The 16129-nt window shown below is 53.1% G+C and overlaps 1 protein-coding gene across 2 annotated transcripts in view; it reads right to left on the reverse strand.

Moving 5' to 3' along the window:
* Nucleotides 1-15720, reverse strand: part of CTBP2 (C-terminal binding protein 2) — a 167302-nt gene extending 151582 nt beyond the window's left edge. For both annotated transcript variants that reach the window (XM_060404577.1, XM_027960497.2), the window contains exon 1: nt 15502-15720. The gene's annotated coding sequence lies outside the window, so the exon portion shown is untranslated. The remainder of the gene's footprint in view (nt 1-15501) is intronic.
* Nucleotides 15721-16129: the final 409 nt, after the last annotated feature.

The following is a 16129-nucleotide window of genomic DNA, read 5'->3' on the forward strand; positions in this document are numbered from 1 at the left end:
ACCCACCCACCATCTTGCCTAGCAAGATCTTGCCTGTCTCCTACCCTATACAGCCAAAGCAATCAAGCCCCAGGGAGCCTTCTCGGATGTCCCCTGAAGGCAACCCCTCCCCTTCCAGTGCCTCCATCAAGATTCCCTGACCTCTTTCCAGGAATGCAAAAGGAAATCTGCTCCTCAGGGCACACAGCACCTTAGTTCAGTCCAGTCACTCATTCGTGACTTTTGTGATCCCATGGACTGCAGTTTACTCAAACTCATGTCCATTGAGTCGGTGATGCCATCCAACCATCTCATTCTGTGTCGTCCCCTTCTCCTGCTTTCAATCTTTCCCAGCATCAGAGTCTTTTCCAATGAGTCGGTTCTTCACATCAGGTGGCCAAAGTATTAGAGTTTCAGCTTCAGCATCAGTCCTTCCAATGAATATCGGGACTGATTTCCTTTAGGATGGACTGGTTGGGTCTCCTTGCAGTCCAAGGGACTCTCAAGAGTCTTCTCCAACACCACACTTCAAAAGCATCAATTGCTCAGGGCAAGAGCAACTAATTTACTTCTGTTTATTTTGTATTTATAAATTTAACAAGGTGGCGCAGTGGTAAAGAATCTGCCTGCAATGCAGGAGATGCAAGAAATTCAGGTTCCATCCCTGGGTAGGGAAGATCCTCTGGAAGAGGAAATAGCTACCCACTCCAGTATCCTTGCCTGGAAAATTCCAAGGACAGAGGAGCCTGGCTGGCTACAGTCCATGGGGTTGCAAAAGAGTCAACTGATTGATTGAACACACACACAGGGCGCATTAGGACAAAATGTGTGTGGAAGTAAAGTAGATGGTGATTCTTGAAAAATTCAAATTGGATCTCGCTGGTGGCTCAGTGCTGAAGAATCCACCTGCCAGTGCAAGAGGCTTTGGTCTGGAAGATCCCCGGTGCCTCGTTGTTAGTGGAGAGCAGGGTGGGGTCAGTGCAGGGACCACTTTTTGATCATGCCTGTAGCTTGGAGAAGGAAATGGCAACCCACTCCAGTATTCTTGCCAGGAAAATCCCAGGGACAGAGGAGCCTGGTGGGCTATAGTCCACGGGATCACAAAAGAATCAGACATGACTTAGCAACTCAACAACATCAGGCCTGATCTAAGTGCTTTATTCCAGTTGAGGTATTTCAAATCCTAAAAGATGATGCTGTGAAAGTGTTGCACTCAATATGCCAGCAAATTTGGAAAACTCAGCAGTGGCCACAGGACTGGAAAAGATCAGTTTTCAATTCAATCCCAAAGAAAGGCAATGCCAAAGAACGTTCAAACTACCGCACAATTGCACTCATCTCACATGCTACAAAAGCCAGGCTTCAATAGTACGTGAACCATGAACTTCCAGATGTTCAAGTTGGATTTAGAAAAAGGAGTGGAAGCAGAGATCAAATTGCCAGCATCTACTGGATCATTGAAAAAGCAAGAGAGTTCCAGAAAAACATCTACTTCTGCTTTATTGACTATGCCAAAGCCTTTGTCTGTGTGGATCACAACAAACCATGGAAAACTCTTCAAGAGATGGGAATACCAGACCACCTGACCTCCCTCCTGAGAAATCTGTATGTATGCAGGTCAAGAAGCTACAGTTAGAACTGGACATGGAACAAAAGACTGGTTCCAAATTAGGAGAGGAGTACGTCAAAGCTGTTTATTGTCACCCTGCTTATTTAACTTTTTATGTAGAGTACATCATGAGAAACGCTGGGCTGGATGAAGCACAAGCTGGAATCAAGACTGCTGGGAGAAATATCAATAACCTCAGATATGCAGGTGACATCACCCTTACGGCAGAAAGTGAAGCAGCACTAAAGAGCCTCTTGATGAAAGTGAAAGAGGAGAAGGTAAAAGTTGGCTTAAAACTCAACATTCAGAAAACTAAGATCATGGCATCCGGTTCCATCACTTCATGGCAAATAGGTGGGGAAACAATGGAAACAATGACCGGCTATTTTGGGGGGCTCCAAAATCACTACAGATGGTAACTGCAGCCAAGAAATTAAAAGACACTTGCTCCTTGGAAGAAAAGTTATGACCAACCTAGACAGCATATTAAAAAGCAGAGATATTACTTCGCTAACAAAAATCCTTCTAGTCAAAGCTATGGTTTTTCCAGGAGTCACATAGGGATGTGAGAGTTGGACTATAAAGAAAGCTGAGTAGCGAAGAATTGATGCTTTTGAACTGTGGTGTTGAAGACTCTTGAGAGTCCCTTGGACTGCAAGAAGATCCAGCCAGTCCATCCTAAAGGAAATCAGTCCTGAATATTCATTGGAAGGACGGATGTTGAAGCTGAAACTGCAAATACTTTGGCCACCTGATGTGAAGAACTGACTCCTTGGGAAAGACCCTGAAGCTGGACAAGACTGAAGGCAGGAGGAGAAGGGGACGACAGAGGATGAGATGGTTGGATGGCATCACAGACTCAATGGACATGAGTTTGGGTAAGCTCTGGGAATTGGTGATGGACAGGGAAGCCTGGCATGCTGCAGTCCATGGCCTCTCAAAGAGTCAGACACAACTGAGCGACTGAACTGAACTGAAGCGCTTTATAAATATGACCTCATCAGACCCTCCCAGCCCACTCTATTCTTACCCTTGCTTCAGATTCAGCAACACAGCCCTTTGCAAGGGCTCAGGAAATTCCGAATGCATTCACAGGTCGGATGTCATCCTTTCTTTTTTTTTTTGATGCTTTCTAGAACGGTCTGTCACATCTGATGCCTCCTCCCCTGCCAGTGGTGATGGGTGTTAACGTTGAAGCAGTGCCCTTCCTCCCTCAGTCCAGCCCCAATCCTGGGAAAGGAGGCCTTTTGCTGGGACCTCTCCCATGCCATCAGAGAAAGAGTGCCCAGGTAACACTGAGATCCAACCAGTGCTCTAAAGTGGGCTTCCGGGGTGGCCCAGAGAAAAGCTTTTGGATCCAAGCCTGGAGGCGGATGTGCCAAGTAACCACCAGGTTGTAAAACTCTCAGCTGCAAGCATTGTCAGAAAGTGGTCCCTGCCCTGACCCTGCCCTGCTCTCCACTAACAGGGGCACCCAGACCTGACTCCCATTGGTCATCACTCCCCCTCCAAGACCTCAGCCCACCCACTGCTGCTCAAGAGGATGAAATGAATTAGGAAAAAATCCTTTAATCTCCCCTGCAGAGAAACCTTTCCAAGAACCAGAGTTATACTTGCAACGTACACTTCAAGTGGTTCTGCTGAGCTATGAGTGGTGTCTATGCTCTCAGGCCATCTGAGACGCACATCAAGAGCACAACCTGGACAACTGTTAGTCACAACCCCTCTCCCTTCCTGCCCCTGGGACACGGGGAGACTCAAATAAGGCAAGCTCACAATTATCACACAGAAAACTCAAACCACTTTGAGCTGCTTCCTCTGCCCACTACTTGGGGGAGTACGTCTGGCCAGTTTTAGGGAAGGAAAAAAAAAAATCACCCACTGTTCAAAGCCCTCCTTAAATATCCAGGAAGACATCATTACAGATAGAATTCCAATGTTAATTCTAAAATCTCCTGGCTTTTGTCAGATGAAGCCACATTCTAATTCCCAGGCTTAGCTGAGAAATGAGAAGAAAGGATGTTTGAGTGTAGAGGAAAAAAAACCCAAAAACTCAGCCCTGAGCAAAAAGCAGCAAACATTTTGGAGGAAGGGGGAGAATAAACAGAACTCTGCACAAGGCGGAGAAAAACTGGGTCTTGGGAACCCTGGTGTACTCACCAACATGGGCGCATGGAAACTGATTCGATTTCCCTTGCTCTGTGCTGGAGGGCCTAGCTCAGGGGCCTTTCTGCAGAGCCAGGGGTCCCTAAACCCGGGGCAGGACAACGATACACACCTGAAGACCCAAAAGATGTTCTGGGGCCATCCGCAAATCTGGCTCTCGACTGGCCCCAGCTGACAAAACTATGAGAGCCACCAGAACATTCCTGCGGAGAAGGCGATGGCACCCCACTCCAGTATTCTTGCCTGGAAAATCCCTGAAAATTCCCTTGCCTGGAAAATGGACGGAGGAGCCTGGTGGGCTGCAGTCCATGGGGTTGTGAAGAGTCGGACAGGACTGAGCGACTTCCCTTTCACTTCTCACTTTCATGCACTGGAGAAGGAAATGGCAGCCCACTCCAATGTTCTCGCCTGGAGAGTCCCAGGGACGGGAGAGCCTACCGTCTATGGGGTCGCACAGAGTCGGACACGACTGAAGCGACTTAGCAGCAGCAGCAGAACATTCCTGTGTTTAGTTGCCCTAAGATCCAGCCACATCCACCCTCCAGGCTGAACTACCCCAAGGAAGCAGCTTCTCCACTGAGCACTGCAGAGGCCTAAGAGGTGGTGAGTTGGCCCAAGGCTGATCCCCGCACGGCTGCAGCCTGCCATGCACCCTCCCTTTCCCGTGGGGAAAGCAGAATGGAGAACTTGTTCGAAAACTGCAGGGGGGGATGGGGGGCTTAGACAGAATCACGGGGCATAATCAAGACCCAAGCTGGCGCTGAGCCACCACACTGGGGCTAACCAGACGAACTGGTAAAAAGAACCCACTCCGAGCTAACCCTAACCCTAACTCTCTGGGAACAGGCAGAACCCGAGGTTTGAAACAGGCAGTCTCTAGCATCCCTGACCACCACCACCGCCCCCCTGCCCACCCTACTGGAGCCCCGGGGCATCAGCAAAGAATTCAGGGATCTATTTCCCAAGCACACACGTGTCTGCAAGCACACACGTGTTCCACTAAAGGAAGAGAGGCGTCGCAGGGCAGGAAGATAATCTCATAATTAAAGGAAAGCCTGTTTTTCAGGAAAATCTCCATCTCGTGGGGACCTTACCCTAAAGGAAGCCAAGGTCAGTCAGAGCGCTCCCACATCACCTGCTCCGGGTGCCTTTCAGGTGAGTTAATCACTCAAGGCAGGGCCAGTCTCCAGATTTCAGGACACACCCAACTTTGTGCCATTCCCTTTCAATTCTCTGATAGCCTCTGTGAAAAGAAAGCTGCTCCTTTTGTTCGGGAGTATTCATTCAAATTCCTTTCCAAGGCCAACACAAATGCAGGGCAGCAACCCAAAGGAGGTTTACCCAGCAGAATCAAGTTTCTGGCCAGTTTTCACAGGAGTGGTACAAACAAGACTATTCCGATTAGATGAAATCCTCACCATCTCCCTGGTCTCTTCTCCCAGATTCCCCCACGATGAACACAGGGGCTCACTCCCACTGGAAGATGGGCATAATGAATCCAGCAGGAAAGAGGGAACAGCCAGAGGGAGGGAGGGGAGCACCCCAACCACCTCCAGCCCCTCCCCCAAGCAAGAGGAACCTGCTGGGAAGGAGACTCTGAGCTCACTCACCCAGACCACAGACTTGTAAATCTGAGCCTTACCTACTGGTAGAAAAGGTACCTGGCCACTAAATCCAATTTTACCACCAAAAAACCCCAAACACTGAAAGCTATCCACATAATCTCAGGGCCAGTGTGTGTTTGGGGGAGGGCTGCCCTTCAGCGACATCCCCCAGATAGAGAAAAGGGAAAAGGGAATCAGGAGGACAGAAGGGGTCGGACGTGGGGAGCACAGCAAAGCCACCCCCAAAGGCACCCGAGTCCCAAATCAAAAGCCAGAAGAAGTCTCAATCACAGAAAAACCAGAGCCAGGTGGAGCTGGCTTCTGGCCCTCTAGTAGCTTAACCTCCCGCCCCCCACTCTGCTTCTTGATTGGCAAAACAGTGACCATCACTTCTGCCTGGGAGAGGCCGGACCAACGGCACTGTGCCCAGTCCTCAGGGTCCTTCTGGCATCTGGTCTTTGCCAGGACAGTGAGTCTGTGGTCCAGAGGGGGAACTCTCCCCACCACCCCTGCACCCAACAGGGACCCGTCTACTGAGCCTCAGGCTTCTGCTCAGCAGCCATGCTGTTCATTAACTCAGAAAGCAGAGTGAATTTAAAACAGGCCTGGTCCAGGAAACCATCTAGAAACCCTTCGTTGGCCTTAGATCGTGAGATCCCAACAAAAGACCACTAATCAAAGACGGAAATTAAAACAAGCCAGACTTCTTATAGCCCCATGTGATCTGGAAGGCAACTCGGCCTGAGAAAGATCATTGTTTCGGAGAAGCCATCTGAACCCGGGAGAGAAAGTACCAGATGTGGGGCAAGCCTTAACGCTCACCTCCCCTCCGCTCTCAGGGCGGCGGGGAAGAGCCCCTCCACCAGGGGGCCTGGTCCTCACCTCCAGGAGCTTCTTCAAGTCCCAGCTCGGCCACCTGGAGGGCGGGAGCACGCCCTGTTCCCGACACCTCACCCACCTTGTTGTGAAGGTTCAATGCAAACACTGGCCAAGCGTCTTAGCGAGAGTCAAAAAGATACTAAATAGAGGCTCAATAAAGGGTAGTCCGTAGTGTTATCATCACAAAAACAGAACGACTTAAACAGCCTGCAAGCACTACTTGGGTACCAAGTTAAGCCTGCGGGGCGAGAGAGCGCCAAACAGAAATTCCTCCTCCAAGGAGAAGAAGGGTGCAGAAAGAAAAAGTCATCCCGGCTCTTCACTTACTGGCCGCAGCCTCTGGTTACATGGCCCATCAGGCTCCCAGCCTGGAGAAGCCTGCAAGGCCCGGGAGCTCTCGGAGCTACGGCCGCGCTCTGCGCAGTTCAAGCGAAATACCCCGGATTTGAAGGTGGCGGCGGAAACCGCGGCCTCAACACCGCCCCAGGGACAGGATGCCGAGCCGGCCAGGCCCCGGCCAGGCATGAGACCGTCTACCAGCTAGTTGCATCTGAGCCACCGTCGTGCAATGGACGAACCTCACTGTCCCGTGGGGGGTGGCGGGCGGGACCACACACGACTCCAGCTCTAAGGTCCCCGGAGCCTGCGATCGTCGAGGGGGGTTGGCTGGGGCACGGTCTAGCTGGATACCCGCTTCTGCTCCGAGCCTCGCTCGCAGGGTCGGGGCCCACCTCGGTGTCCTGCGTCCTCTCCCGGCTCCTTCCAGGTACCGGCCGGGGAGGGGGGGGGGGCGGGGGCTGGGAAGGGCGCGGGACAGCCCACGGGTCGGCGGCCGCGAAGGGGAGGGACCCCGCACTGGGCTGCGGGAGGGAGGAGGAGGAGGAAGTGGGCACTGCAGGGGGGAAGGGCCATCTCCAACGCCTCTCGACGGCGGCCCCGCAGCGGGAAGCGGCTCCCTATCTACAAGTGAAAGGGCGAAGCGCCGGGGGAGGGGCGCTTCCGGCAGAGTCGGGGGCCGCGCTGTGGATGGGGTGGGGGTGGCGGTGGCAGGTACACCAGATAGCCGAGGGACCGCCGGGGGCAGGGAAGGATCGCCGGGGCGAGGCCGCAGGCAGGCGGTCTTCGGAGGCGGAGCCTCCAGGTAAGCCAGTCTGGAGGGGAGGGAAGGAGCCGCCGGGTCCGCGGGCTCCCGGGGGTCAGGAGGACCTCACCTTCGCCGAACCCCAGACGCCAGGAGACCCCGTCCTTCCAGCAGTGCCCAGCACCCCGGCTGGCGGGGCACGTTTGGGGCGGGGCAGCCGCAGACCACGCCCCCCTGCAGGTAGCGCGCGGCCAGGTAGGGCGGGTTTGCCTTCACCCAGGCCCCAGCGTTGCCCTCCCCGCAGCACAAGGTCGAGCAGGGGCCCGGAAGTCGCCCTGCGGTTAGTCTGGGCGGGACGATGGGGTTCCCGGGCGCCCGGGGCCCCCAAACGCCAGCTACGGAAACAGGAGGCGGAGATCGGCCTCTTTATGACTTGGCAGAGGCAATTCAACATTTCTTCCTCGCATAAAATAGGAATTGCTCTATTTACCTAGCCCGCAGGAGCGTCGTGAAGATTAATGACTGTGAAATGTTCTTAAGATCAAAACATTCTGAGATTTTACTTGTAGGCACTTATATGTCCATATTGCTATCTGCACGGCAAAATATACTCTTTATTGATTGCCCCCCTGGACTGACTTCTAGCCCACAACCACAAAGCGCTGAGGAAATGGAATCAGGTACATCACTGTGTCCTCCCCGTACCTGGATACGGGCAGAAACCGTGGCATCCACACTGGGCCTCTGGCTTCATCCAGGCCCCAAGGGGCGGCTGGAGGAATCAGCCAGCATTGCAGCCCACACAGTTCACTGTCTGAAGAGAAGCTGGAGAGAAACTTTTCAAAACGCTTATCACACCACCAGGAAGAAACTGCAGCATTCCTACCCCTCAGTTCCTTAGCAGGTGCCCCCAAGTGTGGGCTGCCGCTGGGGGGTGGGGGTGGGGGGTCTCTGCTGTTCTGCTGTTCGGAAAGCCTCTGCCCCACGCGGGGGCCCAGTGGTCAGTCAAGTTCAGCCAGTGCTACGAGCCCACGCAGCCCATTTGGCCTGGCAGCTCCCACAGCAAGGCCTCCCTGGTGTCACTAGCTCTCTGTCCCTCCCAGCAAAGCATGCCCGTGTGACCAGGTGAGGCCTCTCCACTTCAGTCCCCTCTACCATCCCTGGAAGGGGCTTTCAGAGCTCCGAGCCCACCCCCTTCCCTTCACCCCCTCCCCCATCCCCATCCTCCCATCCCACTACCCCTTGCTCGCTGCTGGCCCTGGCTGCCCTCCAGGTGAGCAGACCCAGAGGGTGCAACACCCTACGGGCTCCTCACCATTCAAATGGGTGTGCAGCCCACCCGGGCCTGAACAAGCAGACTTTGTTTGCACTTCTGGACCGACCGCACTAAACACATCCATCAGCCAAAGAATCAAGTCCCGGCCAGGGTTCCTTCAGCAGGAAAGGTGCACACAAGGCTTCCTGGCCTCTACCCACGACAGCCAAAGAAATTCACCTGCAGCTCCTCCCGCCCCCTACCCCCATCCCTCCACACAGACTCACACACCTGGGGCCACGACAAACAACACAATCACTTCCAAGGTTGGATGCAAGGCATTTTCACCCATCAAGCTTTATACATTGCCATGCTTGGGGAATCAGGCTGGAGGAGCTGACCTCTATGATCTCGGTCTCCTGTTCTTTCCAAAGAAACTTCCTGGGACTCCATGACTCGATAATGAAGTTTTTGTTCGTCCTGTGCTGAAGGCCAGATTTCAGGCATGGCTGGAGCAGAGCAGTGAGTTTAAAACCCCGTGGCCAGCCTGGGCGCTGCAGAGAAACCTACACATTCCCCATGTGACGAACTCTATTCAAAGGCCCTTCCAAGATTCTGCCACAACCTGGGCTGGGATGAGACAGAAACAGGGCCAAGACTTCGAACCAATCGACAAGCCAATTAATAGAGCCTCAAGTCATAACTAAGGATTTACTTTAATGCAAAAAGCACCTTTCTGAGCACTTTTGAGAGGGAGGGAAAGTAACAATGTAAAGTTTTGTTGTTGTTGGGTTTTCTACCTTACAAGCCCAAAGGATTTTAAGAATCACAGGGTTCTGTTGAAAAGCACCACCTCCCCCATCCCAAGACATGTTTGGACTCTCAGTCAACAACACCCAAAGGCAGGCTGCCCACCAAGTTCAAGCAACAACAGCTATTCAGGATTAACATCCCCTAAATACCATCCGATCGTCCCGGGGATAATGAAGGCTCTATTACTACCCAGAAGCAAAGTCACAATTCTCCGTGAAAGGAAAAGCATCCCTTACAGGAATCCATGAGTAAGAACCCAAGTGTCTTATCACTGTTGTTGTGACTATTAAGCCAACCTTAAGCAACCATCTGTTACATTTCGTTACAGAAACAGTTAAAACAGATCATTTCTAAAACATTCACTCAAGGAAGAACCAGGCTAGATACAGGTGGAAAGTCAACTGGGCCCCAAAGTTGTAACCAAAGCACCCCACTCCAATCAGAACAAGCATCAATCAGGCCTCAACAAGGAGCCAGGGCTACACTGACCCCAGTTCTGGGAGGGGTGAAAAAGAAGGTTAACAGGAGTGCCCACCCCTGTAGCAAGAGTTTTGGCCCCACTTGGGAACCTCAGCTCCCATGTGCAAGCAGGAAGCTTGGTGAATGGAGGAAGAAGATGCAACTCAGAGGAACGTTTCCAGAAATAGCAGCAGCTGTGCAGCAAAATACAAAAATCCAACAAATACTCATTTTCACTGCACTTTCGCTAACACCACCAACAAACCCAAAATGACTTTAATGTGAGGGAAATAATAAAAATAAACACCACTGCTTCCTGTGACTTCACATTCCTCGATTTCTGGTAAGGGCTGAGTATGATTTCTGAAAATTGCATTCCAGGGAGACAAGTTTGCTTCGTGTACACTTTCTTTGAAGAACCCTGTTATCTGCCTTTAGAATCTTGCCTCCAAAAAAGTAGATCACTGAGAAGAGAAAGCACACAAAGTTCCCTGGCGGTCCAGAAAAGACCACCTTCTAAGAAAAAGTCTGGAAAGGGAGCAGGCCAGCGGCTGGGCAAAGACGGATGACTGCCGAGTCTGGTTCCCACCCCGTCTGCAGCTCCTCAAGTTTCTGTGCTCTCGAGCAGTTAGAGAATGAAGCTGCCCCTTGGCTCCCATTGTCAACATTCCACACAAACAATGGCCTGGCCCGCTCACTATTGTACATTCTGTATTCATCTGCGAATCCTGGTTTTTAGCACAACGTGCAAAGCCCTTCTTTTCACTAGTGCAGTCCTGAAGGCCCAACTGTAGCTGTAATTTCGGCTGGAAACACTAAGATGCTAAGAGCAAACTACACGTGAAGCTGAGACGTTAATTTGTTCAGATTATTAGAGTCACTGATGGCATTTGGATACTACTGTCCATTAAATCATGATCAAAAGAAAGGCTGAACACCTTAAAAATGGTTCTGAAGTTTTTAGCAATTATTAAGTATAATTTTCCAAACCCAGAAATAGGTATATTTAAAAGAAAAGAAAAAAATCCCTTTCATGAGTCTTTGATACATATTCCATCAAACACACACTTGAACAAAAATTAACTTCAAAAGATTAGGTGAGGGTGAGGGGGTGGGGAGTTTTATATTTTTCCTTCTTTCCCAGAACGCTGTAACTTTAACTGTAGCAGCGTAAATTAGGACATGCTTACCAGCTGGAAAGGAGAAAACTGATACTGCCCAGGCAGTATAGCCTCTGAGAGCATATCCATTCCAGCATTTTCATGTGCCTGCTAAAAGTCTGCACTAGGGGAAGTCCACACAAGCATTCCTTAGCTAGCGAGTCGCCCAGGAACCTTCTTGGAGAACAAGGCGCAGCGTTTCAATACGCGGTGTTAAGTATGAGTACCTCTATTCCAAGGGTCAAGCAAACTGCATTCTGGTTTTTTTAATTACTACGAAAATGTGTTCCACCCGCTGTAATTGAACTATCAGCCAGGCGGTGGAAATGCTACCGGAATTGTGCTCTGCCGAACAGATAAATTTCCTTTCCCAATCATGTCCTATATGAACATATATTTGAGGCCAGTATCAGGAACACGAGACACTTGGACTGCTGCTTTTCGCAGATAGAAAGATTATTCACAGAGGGACCCAGGCTTGTATTCACATGCGTTATGGTGACAGCCCTTCTATATCGAAATGACAGTGGTAAAAAATGACAACTGGGGTGGCCGTTCTACGGTTGCTGTAAACGCTTTACATTTTTTCCATTTAGGGAAAAGTGTTAAGTGCAAAGGGGATAACTTTGCCTTCAAAAATGATTCATGATGGAGAGAACTGTTGGCAAATGGCTTTGGGTGTTAGACCCCAGTGGGGCCAACCTTTTGGTTTTGAACCTCAAGGATTTCCAATGGTGTGAGCCAACCTGACTGAACTCCCTTTGCCAGAATACTTTAACAGCAATAAAATTCTTTCCCACTCTGCAGTGTGCACACCCGCATCCTTTACCTGGCCCTAGCTACTCAGAGAGCTAAACAAGTTCCAGGTTAATTTTGCAGTTTTGTTTGTTGTTGCTGTTTGTTTCACTTCATCTCTCATTAAAACACTTTTCAGACTTATGAATAGGATTTCCTTCTGGAGTTTTACAAGTCAAGAGTAAACGTATTGATTATTCCCTGAAAGGGTAACTGGTGGCTAGTTAATCATTATACAGATAGCAAGTTTTCCTGTTTCATCTTGTGTACACGACCAGATTAACAATGCCAGGGAAAGCAAACTCGACTTTGCAGGAACAGGTGTGACCTGAGTCTTAAAAGGCCAAAACATCTCACAAAGTATGTCACTGGTGTATTTTTACAACGCTAGTAATATTTGTTTTTAAGTAGCCAAACTTTTTAACTTTTTTAACTTTAAAGACACACACTTTGCAAATATTTCTTCACCTAATCAAAGACTAAGGGCCAGACATAAGTTGCAATTCCAGACCAGAAAAGAAACCCTCTTAAGGACACAGTTGGGTTTTTTTTTTGCTCTTGTTGCTGTTGTTGTTGCCTAAATCACAGATAAGAGATGGTAATTCCCCTTGCCCCTCCCCCAGGAGAACACCCAGTTAAGGGACAGTTTCAAAGAACACAACTGAAATTTTAAATAGCAGGGCTCTGAGCTCAAATCCACAGAGCTACAGAGAGCACCCAGCTGTTATTAATGCACAATCAGAAAAGAGGAGGAAAACAAACCTAGCTTTACCTCCCCCCCGCCCCTTGCTTTATCAGCAGGAAAAAGAAATAAACCAAAAGGCACCTAGTCAGGTCCAAAACAAGCTCCAAACCCAAGATTCGTAAATTTCCTCTAATAACTGTTTTCTACAGGGACAAACAGGGGTCCCTACCCCTCGGGCACAGAAAACCAATCAGTGTCATAAATTCCCTTTGCCTTCAACCCTCACTCCCTTCTACCAGGGACAGAGAGCGGGGAGGGGGTGACCCCGCATAAACACTTGCGCTAAACCCCTCAATGCTCTACAGAAATATGCTGGCGTATTTCCTTTGTTTGGTCCTGTTATACTTGATCAAGTGTGAACTATTAAACTGGTTTCATTAAAGGCAAGTGCATTCACAGCTAGCATCTAACTTCAATGGCAACTGGAAGCATATTTTGCAAGAAGGAGGGCCTGTTTTTTTGCTTGAAATCTACCATCTCATTAACTTTTCTTTTGGGGGCAATAAAAAGGGCACTAGGGTTTTTACAGGAGAGTGTCAGAGCCGCACAGAGATCTGATGCTAGACAAAAGGATATTTAGTGTTTCAACTCTGGGATAGGGTCCCTGGTACTTAAAAAAGAGAAAAGAAATCCTGTTTCAATATGAAAGCTGCTCTGACTGCAAGTGTTTAATTAGCATTTTGAATATTACTTTGTAATTGCTCTAAGAAGTACTCTTTGAAATCAAGTGATTATAAAAACAAGATCCTTAAAAGTCCTATTACTTCAAAATGTAGGGGGAAAATTTAAAAAAAAAAGAAAATAAAAAGAGTGGAATTCTCCTAAGCACATGAAAACTGAAGTTCTACTTTGAGAATCATAGAGGCAGAACAACAGCTAAGGACTGAACACGAGGTAAATTTTAAACTTGCCTTTGAACCCAAGCACCTAGCAGAGAAGAGTGTCTTCTTTGAAGAAGTAGGAAAGTTTGATTTATTTCACCAAAGTCGGGAGGCAGAATCACTTAGTAAACTAACCAAAATAAACGTCCCCTCCAAATTATCCATGTCAGATAAAAATATACCAGTCTCTACAATATCCAACAGAATTGCAAATAAGGCACTTAGCATTTTAAATTCTCAATGCATATTTATAGGATAGCATTCTCTGGTCTACCCTTCGAGCCACTCACGTCTGACTCTCTAAGAACTTAACCCGATCTCCAGTCTTGAAATTACAAAAAAAAAAGGGGGGGGGGAAATCCAGAAAGATCTGTTTACCCCGGAGAGAGCAAGTGAGCCCGGCGTGACGACGCAGGCCACCGCCACCAGCCTCCACCGCCAAGGACGCAGATCAAGCGGGGATTTCTACGAAAAATTCCTTTCACTTGTTAAATACTAAGCACGGGGACCCTTGGAGCCAACAGCTGCTTGGGCCGCCTCCGGAAAAAGTATTCCGGGGGCTGGGAGCACTACATACACTCGCGCGCGCACTCACACTCGGTGTCCGAGACCATCGGCGGCGGCGGAAAGCGAAGCCACCGGAGGGAGCGTGTGCGCGTGTGTGTCTCGACGCGGCTGGCGGTGACCGCGCCGAGCTCCCGGGCCCGCGGCCTCCCAGCACCCGGGCGCTGCGAGGGCAGCGGGCGACCGGCCACGCCGCGGGCCTCTCCGGCTGGTGAAGGGCCCCCGCGCGCCCCGGATCTCGCGCGCCCGGGTCCAGCTTGCCCCGGGGCGCTGGGAAGAGCGCCAGGCAGAGAAAGAAAGGCGCTTCCCCTCGGCCGCGCGGGTCGGTCCGGCGCCGCGGAGGACAAGGAGGAAGAGGCGATCGCGGCCGCCCGGCTGTCGCTGCGCCGCGCCGAGTCCCCGCCGCCCGGGGCGCGCCCTCGCCAGCCCCTCCTGCGAAACTTTTTCTTTTGGGTTCGCCCCACCCGAAAAGTGCGGCCAGGGCGGGGGAGGCGGGCGGGGGAGGCGGGCGGGCGGGCAGGGTTCGCGGCGGCCGCGGGCGAGGAGGAAGTGGTGCCGGCGGGAGCGCGGCCGGGCAGAGGAAATGCCCGGCCAGCTCGGCCCCCGCCCGCGCCCGTCGCCCGGCTCGCCCCGGGCCCCCGCCCCGCTGCGACTTTGGCGGGCCGAGCCCGGCGCGGCAGTGGCGGCGGCGGCGGCGGCAGATGTGGCCCGGCTGCCCGGAGGAGCCAACAATGCGGGGCCGGCAAAACAAAAGGGTTCCACTTCGCCTGCGTTCCCGTCTCTCACTTGCGCTCCCGGGGCGCCGCGCGGGATCCCCTGCCAGCAGGGGCCGCTCCCCTGGGGGCCCGGAGGCGCGCGCGCCCCGTTTTCCCAGCGGACCCCCCGCTACCCTCCCCCGCCCCCGCCCCGCAGGCCCCAGGCCCCGTGCGCTCGAACTCCCGGTCCCGGGGGATCCGGCCGTATTGTCCCCGCGGCGCGCCGCGCGCTCGGCCTGGGTCGCTGGCGGCCCCCGCGCGCGCGCGCACCCACCGGCCTCGGGGAACGGGAGCCGGGGGCGCCTAGGAAACCGTCGCCGAGACGCCGCCGCCGCCGCTGCCCTCCGGACGCCGCCGCGCTCGGGGTTTCTTTTTTTTTTTTTTTTGCCAATCCTGATGGGAAGGAAGGTGACCGCCTACTTCGCATTCATCAACTCTCATCACAACAACAAAAATCCTGGCGCAAACAGCGGCCAGCGGGCGCGATCGGCGGCGGCCGGTGGAGGGGGGGGGGGGGGTACGGCAGGCAGGGACCCCCAGGCCTGGGCCCACCCCTCGATCGCCGAGCGGGGACACCGGGCCGGGGGTGGGGGGGCGCAGACCAAAGATGTCCTCGGATGCCGGCTCGGTGTCCTTCGCCCTCCTTCTCCTCCCCCAGTGGCGCAGTGAGGCGCGGGCGCGGCGCCCCCCAGCCCGCGGCCGCAGGTGAGACGGGGGCGGCGGCGGCCCCATCCCTCCCCCGGGGCCCCCCCTTACCTCGTCCCGGGCCGCCGGCGTCCACGGCGAAGGGCGCCCACCCGGGAGGCGGCGGCGGCAGCGGCGGCGGCTCCCGCCCCTTCCACCCCACCCGGCGGCGGCGGCGGCGGCGGCTGTGCGGGCCCCCCGGGTCAGCGCGGCATGGCTCCCGGCTCCGTCCCTCGCTCCTCGGGCCGCCGCCGGCTCCTCTGGGCCGCTCCCGGGCCACCTTAAAATGACACACGCACACAGGGACACACACACAAAAACTTAATCTCTCCAGCTCCCCGCCCCTCCCCCTCCCGGCCTCCCCCTCCCGGCCTCCCCTCCCCTCCCCTCCGCTCCCCACCCCAGCCCTCCCCTCCCCTTCCTCCTCCTCCCCTCGCCGCCGAGCCTCTTCCTACTTCCCCACCCACCCCACCCCCTTCCTCCGCCCACCCGGCTCCCGATCCTCCCCAGCCCGGTCCCGGCCCCGCGCCCGCCCGCCGGGAGGGGGCCGTGCTGGGGGTCCCCGGCCCGCAACCGCCCCACGCCGCGCTCACCCCCGAGAAGATGCTGCTTCCAACTTGGATCGGGTTGGGTGGGGGGGCGGGGGAAGGGAGCGTCCGGGAAGCCGAGCGCCTCCCGGCTATTTGCTCTTCTTTATTTG

The sequence above is a fragment of the Ovis aries genome, chromosome 22, assembly GCF_016772045.2.
Source record: "Ovis aries strain OAR_USU_Benz2616 breed Rambouillet chromosome 22, ARS-UI_Ramb_v3.0, whole genome shotgun sequence".
Classification (NCBI taxonomy): Eukaryota; Metazoa; Chordata; class Mammalia; order Artiodactyla; family Bovidae; genus Ovis; species Ovis aries.